The following is a 7448-nucleotide window of genomic DNA, read 5'->3' on the forward strand; positions in this document are numbered from 1 at the left end:
CACATTATAATCTGTTAGATATTGCAAATCTGCTCTGTCAGTATGCAGACTAAAAAACACTTTGACATTTTGATGTTGCACAGTATAGTGCCCAAAGGAAACGAAGGAGCTGCTCACTGCTAAAAACACAGGATAGGTTCTGTCTCTCAGTCAGATGGACATTGATTATTGGCTGTATTCATTCCTTCTTTTAAGTGATCACACTGTGAAATGCTTCACACATTCTAAATGGAAATGCATTTTAAACTGCAGCTACAGAGAGGATTTAAGTTCAACAGAAAATGTGCTTTATATTAAAGGCAATGTAAGTGTGAATATGATTCAAACTTTTATTGGTGTACATCTTTAAATCATGTTTTTGTGTAAATCTTCTCTGCGGAGACGATGTTAAACAAAAAGTTGTACACTGATTCAGTCTTCACACATCCACAGTGTGTTTGAGTTGTTCTCATTGTGACAGCTCCTCAGTATTCTTTGTGCATTGTGGCACAATAGTGTCCATCACAGCGCACTCACACATCAAGCAAATGTAGTCCGACATGAGCATAATTTTGCCACTTTTCCAGTATAAAACATTTCCAGTCACTCTGTACTATGGGATGGGACATAGACCTCCGCCGACTTGTTGTTGGAGTGTAACGAGTTGACAAGTGTGTCTGACATCAGGCAGTGCCACACAGGTTAATGAGTGAAATCTTGTCTGTAGTCAGGCACTCCTTTCCTGGTGTCTGAAAACAGCTGCTATCTGCATCATCTGTTCAAATCTTCACCTTTATTTTAATATGGATTTTAGCCACTTGTGATTGACCCTCGCCCTCCTTAGCGTGTCCTCTGACTTCGTCAAATGTTCATTACACAGCAGTTTCTGTTTTGTTTTGTTTTTGAAAACATCCAATGTACTGTAACTTTTGTCAAACCACTTCACCTGACATCCAAACACAACGAAACTCCCTCCTGTGACCGATTCCGGCATCCACACTTCTATTTTCACGTCTGCATATAAAAGCAGAGTGTGTTAAACAGTTGGCTGGGGCATGTTGCAGGCTGTATTTAGAGCAGCCGAGCGGACCGGGCCCCCCTTTGTTCTGAGCTTGATGAGGAGGAAACCCTGCTAGGCTGCGACGAGTTCTCATCATCACCCTGCATCTCCGCCAAGCTGCTCAGCCCCGCGCAGAGCCGGGGTGGAGGCGGGCTGCTGATTGACAGGATAAGAAGATGCCTCAGCGGAGAGGGAGAGATCTCTAAAATATGCCTCCGTCGCTGCTCGGCTTGGAAGGAAAAGGACATCTGGGAGGAGTGAAGTGGCTCAGCTCCCTGCATCGGACGTCACTAAACAAAGGGTCAAAGACATGCAGAGATTCACTAACTTTTGTTCCAATACATGTGTAGACATTTCATACACGGGTTAGTGTTTTGAATCCATGTCAGAACAATATTTCGACTGATTTTAGGGAAGGATGGATTTGGCAGCTATGGAAACAGGAGCACAACTCTCACTGAACACAAGCAGTGAAGGAAGGATTCAGAAAATACAGACGTGTATTTTTATTTTACCTAAACCCTCCATTATTTCAAAAATCTTCGCTACGCCCTGAAATGTCTTTGTATCTCATCGCTTTAATCTCAAAGTAGTTGCATCACTGTCCAATGAAAAAACAAGTGTCTTACTCTGAGTAACTCAGACAAATTGAATGATTTCTTTATGAGTTGATAAAATGATCCAAAAGCAAAGGAAATAATTTCCAAGATCCACTACGGCTGAGTTGATAGCACTCACTCACTCGCTGTCTCTGAAGCCAACATCCTGTCCACCAAAGATCAGTGGTTATAGTTGATGTATTTTTAACAATAACTGTATTCTAGTGTAGAGGAACACTGTATGAATCTATTGATCCTACAGAACACTTTAACACAGAAATGAAATTGATTGGGCGGTCTGAGCAGACCAGAAAGGCTTGAGTTGAACAGAGATAATTATCATTATGTCTCTTTGTATGATTCACAACACTGTTTGTAAGTTACAGATTATTTTTTCTACTTTGTAGAACTAAGAGAGAACAGCAGTGTGGCGGTCAGCATCAAAAAGTTCCATGCACAGAGAAGAAATCACGCCTGTATGTATGTTGCTTGAGTTTGACGCTAAAAGTTCTGAAAAATAAAAACATGCATACAAATGCATCCAGAGCCAATGTCAAGCTGATGTTGTTTTTTTCCCTCTCTATAACGTTCTGCATCAACAAAGCAATTTGTTTCCCCGGAGTGTGCTAATTTCTAGATTTCACAGTGCCAGGTGTTACGGCTGCCAGTCATTACATGAAAATCAGCAAAACCTTAACCACGGTGCTTATCCCCGCCACAAAACACGCCCGGCTGAATTCTCTCTGATTTTTGGGCGAGGATGGGGGGGGGAGTCAGGAAAGGAGGTTAAGTTCCTAAGTGCATGTTCTCTTATTTGTGTTTTACTTTGAAAAAAAAAAAAAGAAGATGTGTGACAGACAGCTTTCCTGATTCCACACTCTCTGCTGAATTACTTTTTTTTTTTTTTTTGCCTCAGACAAAGATCAGTATTGTTTGATACTTTTTTTTGCATTAATAATTAACTATGCATGCCTATAGGACCCTAGTGATTTGGGAAGATACCATCAATTAAGGAGGGCCTGTGCAACATTAAATACAGAATGAACAGAGAGAAAGAAGAACAAGAAGAAGGCGTGAGAGGCGAGAGCTGTGGTGAACGCGGTCGATCAAGACTTCACAGGTTGTTTTCAGACGCAGTTTGCACGGCGACTGACCCTGCAGCAGCCGACGTGTGAGGAAAGCACCGACACTTTGCAACAAACTGCTTTTACGTTCCAACAAACGGCAAATCAATTCCCTGTAAATGACACACATCCCACGTGCTGGAGTCAGGAGGAAATAAAGACAAACAGATGAATTCAACAAAAATATTTTTTGAATCTTATAATCCTTACTCAGTGTCCTCTGCTCTAATCAGTGTTGATTTAATGCCGTAATATGCTAATTCTTTCAAAAAATATGTCTGAAAACAGCCCCATTACATGCGATGTAAATATTGTATTTTCCTCAGAAGTGTTGCTGTAAATTATTAATATTTAATGGAGTGTTTTCAAGTATATAAAGAAATATTGTGCTCTTATTTAAGCACGCTGGCATTAAGTGATTTATTTCAGGGTGCCTGGAAAATAATTGTGCGCTCAAGATGTGTTGAGATATATTTAGAGTTGTTAATATGTGGCATTAATTATGCACATGTATGTTAAACTAATTAAATCAATCAGCTGCAGACATAACTGAAGAAGAGAGTCATAAAACTGTGTGTGTGTGTGTGTGTGTGTGTATGTGTGTGTGTGTCAGTGTGTGTCAGTGTGTATGTCAGGGGGTGTGCTTCCTGTATTTCAAGAAGTCTTTTTTTTTTACACATTCAGATAAAAATTATCGACCTCCCTGCCAACCTTAAAGTTATAATTTCTCTTATTAAATGATGCTTTTATTTCATGAAGAAACCTGTGAAAATAAGGTTGTTTTTCATGATTGTGATGATGATGATTCTATTATTTTTCCTTGTTTTGTTTTTCAGCTTAATTTTTTTCTCTTATTATTCACATATGATAAGTGAGAGCTCATTCAAAAACAAAGTCATTTATTTTAAGGGAAATCCACACTTGATAAATTATTTAAGGCTGCTGGGATTATCAGTGTGATGTGGAGCGAGTGTGTGTGTGTGCATGTGTGTGTGTGTGTGTGTGTGTGTGTGTGTGTGTGTGTGTGTGTGTGTGTGTGTGTGTGGTGCATTCCCTTTCCCTTTCCCCCCCCCCCTCCTCCCTCTCCCTTTTTCCTTTTTCAGCTTTTTCTTTTCAAACACATCTCTTCCTTTGCTTCAGAAAGTCAGCAGTTGGGAGTGACAGATGAACATCAGTTACCTCCAAACTGATTTGTAGCATTTGAAAACCAAAGCCTTCCCAGTCGTCTCTGCTGTGAAGGACGGGAGCCGGCTCAAAGCCTTTTTTTTTTTTTTTTTTTTTGCCAGCAGCTCTGACATGGCTTCTCTCGGTGGCAGCGTATCACCACTGAATCTTTCCATCCACATCAGGGGAGCAAGCTGTGACTACTGGGATTAGCTAATCACACATTCACCCAGGAGGCTGCACACACAGGAGATCCTGCATGAGGCAGACCTTATTTCTAATGTATTTCATAGCATCTCATTTACTAGCACCCCGGAGCTAATGCTAATGCACAGATTTCACCGTGCTCTGCTTTGTGTATTGATACGAGCTGTACGTACTGAGATCTGTCACTGAGGGAGAAAACATAGTTTTCATAGATGAAGAGCAGCAAGACTTATTTTTATTCCTCCTCCATTTTCTTAATAAATCCATCAAATCACAAAGAGAAGGAAAATAATCGAAGAGTGACATGATGAGCTGCACAAACGGACAAGAAACATTTTTCAAGTGAATAGTGGGGTATTAGTTATTCGTATGTATTGAAAAATGAGTCGTTTCATGAGTTTCCACATGGTAAATATTTACAAATGTGATTACTGTTTGTGCTGTAATAAATACTTTGAGTTCTTAGTGTAAAAAAAAAAAGAAGGAAATGTAGATCTAATCTAATGAGTTAAAAGATGATTAATAAATGACCTCGGTATTTTTATTAGCTGAAATTTTGAAATAGTTTCTTTTTGCGTGATAACACTATAACACGTAACACACAGATATTTACATGCTGATTCAGTCAATAAGTCATTGAAGGATATAGAAGATGTTAATTAACAAATGAAAAGATATTTCAAGATATATATAATATATAATATATAGATATATATATATATATATATATATATATATATATATATATATAAGATATATATAATATATATTATGAAAATTCAAATTTAAGAATTTTTCCTGGTATTTGATACCAACTATGTATATATATTTATTCTTTTTGTTTATTTATTTTCATGTCTTCTATGGATCTTGACAAATATAGTTTGTCTCACTTAAAGCATGTCTTTCTCATTATTAATATGTTAATTATGTTCCATAGATCCTTTTTGATTGGTTGTAGAAGCAGTTAGCTCTACAATATGACTACATGTTGTTGTTTTATATTATGAATTTGATGCCTGCTGAAGGCTGAAGATGGAAACACTCTTCTAAAGATACAATCAAATTAAAGCATCATACAATAACAATGTCTATGAAAGAGCAGAGATAAAAAATAATAAAAAATGTATTTAAAAAATATGAATAAAAATAATAACCAGGGTGACTTCACTTTACAAATGTACAGAAACAAGAGGAAAAATAAAGAAAAATATAATCTATGTTAAACGATGTGGTCCCCTAAGATTGAACTGACGACACCTTATGGGTCTCTAATCACAGCTTGGGAACCACTGAAAAGATGAGAAAGAATATGATCTGAAACATTTCACACCAACAGCTGTCTATTTTGTTCCACCTTTAAATAAAAGTAAAAACTCCAAACAGCAAACAGCTCCTTTCATGAAAATGCATTTCATTGGTGGGTGAATATTCACAGCCATGTTCCTTTTCCTCCACACAGGCCGTCTAAAGCTGCCTCCAAATCAGCCCAATGACCTATTACATGAGGTATGGCCGGCCACCGCTCTCCACGTGTAGCGGATCACTCTCCTCACTGTCCAAACTGACACGCTGCTCTTAATTTGATTGGCATATTCTATTTATTACCATGCAACTGAGTGTTTCTCTGCTATTTGCTTCCAGATTAACCAATAAGAATGAAGAGGAGAAGCTCCCCTGTGGTAGTGGTGATGTCACCAATGCAGATTGAATACCCAAAATGCTTCACGTTAAAGTGGAAGAGACCTAGAGGATGTGGGAAAGCAGACAATTTAAGGGCTGCAGTTTCAATTTTTGGACCCTCTCTGTTTACCCTGATAGTTCATTTGCCTGGTGTGAGGAGGAGCCGTGGTCAGGATGGAGGAGGAGAATCTGGACATGTCAATAAAGAAAGTCTACCTTCAGACAGAAAAATTTAGCTTTCTTTAATGACATTCAGGTGTCACTTTTAAGAGTTAAATGTAGCAATAGGTCATTTTTTCTCACATGACTTTAAAGTGAAAAAACAAAAATCATAAAGAGACATTTGAATTTTTCAGTTTTCTGAAATTCAAATCACATCTTCCTTTGCTTCAGAAAGTCAGCAGTTGGGAGTGACAGATGAACATCAGTTACCTCCAAACTGATTTGTAGCATTTTGAAACCAAAGCCTTCCTGCAGTCGTCTCTGCTGTGAAGGACGGGAGCCGGCTCAAAGCCTTTTTTTTTTTTTTTTTTTTTTTTGCCAGCAGCTCTGACATGGCTTCTCTCGGTGGCAGCGTATCACCATCTGAATCTTTCCATCCACATCAGGGGAGCAGAGCTGTGACTACTGGGATTAGGCTAATCACACATTCACCCAGGAGGCTGCACACACAGGAGATCCTGCATGAGGCATGACCTTATTTCTAATGTATTTTCATAGCATCTCATTTACTAGCACCCGGAGCTAATGCTAATGCACAGATTTCACCGTGCTCTGCTTTGTGTATTGATACGAGCCTGTACGTTACTGAGATCTGTCACTGAGGGAGAAAACATAGTTTTCATAGATGAAGAGCAGCAATGACTTATTTTTTATTCCTTCTCCATTTTCTTAATAAATCCATTCAAATCACAAAGAGAAGGAAAATAATCGAAGAGTGACATGATGAGCTGCACAAACTGACAAGAAACTATTTTTCAAGTGAATTGTGTTGTATTGTTATTCTGTATGATTGAAAAATGAGTCGTTTCATGAGTTCCACATGGTAAATATTTTCCAAATGTGATTACTGTTTGTGCTGTAATAAATACTTTGAGTTCTTAGTGTAAAAAAAAAAAGAAGGAAATGTAGATCTAATCTAATGAGTTAAAAGATGATTAATAAATGACCCTCGGTATTTTATTAGCTGAAATTTTGAAATAGTTTCTTTGCGTGATAACACTATAACACGTAACACTACAGATTAGGTTACATGCTGATTCAGTCAATAAGTCATGAAGATAAGAAGAGGTTAATTAACAAATGAATCAAAGATATTTCAAGATATAATATAATAATTATCTATAGAATATAATTCAAATTTAGAATTTTTCCTGGTATTTGCGTAGTAAACCACACCACACTTTACACACGTACACACTAAGATTGGATTTTATGCTGGCAGGTCAATAAGTCATTGAAGATATAGAAGATTTAATTAACAAATAATCAAAGATATTTCAAGATATTATAATATATATATATATATATATATATATATTTTATATATATATATATATATATATATATATAATATATATATATATATATATTATGAAAATTCAAATTTAGAATTTTTCCTGGTATTTGGGA

General features: G+C 37.2%; 1 long non-coding RNA gene across 1 annotated transcript; it reads right to left on the minus strand.

The window, feature by feature from the left end:
* Positions 1-315: 315 nt before the first annotated feature.
* LOC113745760 (uncharacterized) lies at positions 316-3784 on the minus strand. Its single transcript, XR_003462381.1, has 2 exons — positions 2793-3784; positions 316-1329 (listed from the first exon to the last, which is right to left on the minus strand). It is a non-coding gene; the product is annotated as an uncharacterized LOC113745760 (long non-coding RNA).
* Positions 3785-7448: the final 3664 nt, after the last annotated feature.

Source organism: Larimichthys crocea, chromosome V, assembly GCF_000972845.2.
Source record: "Larimichthys crocea isolate SSNF chromosome V, L_crocea_2.0, whole genome shotgun sequence".
Classification (NCBI taxonomy): domain Eukaryota; kingdom Metazoa; phylum Chordata; class Actinopteri; family Sciaenidae; genus Larimichthys; species Larimichthys crocea.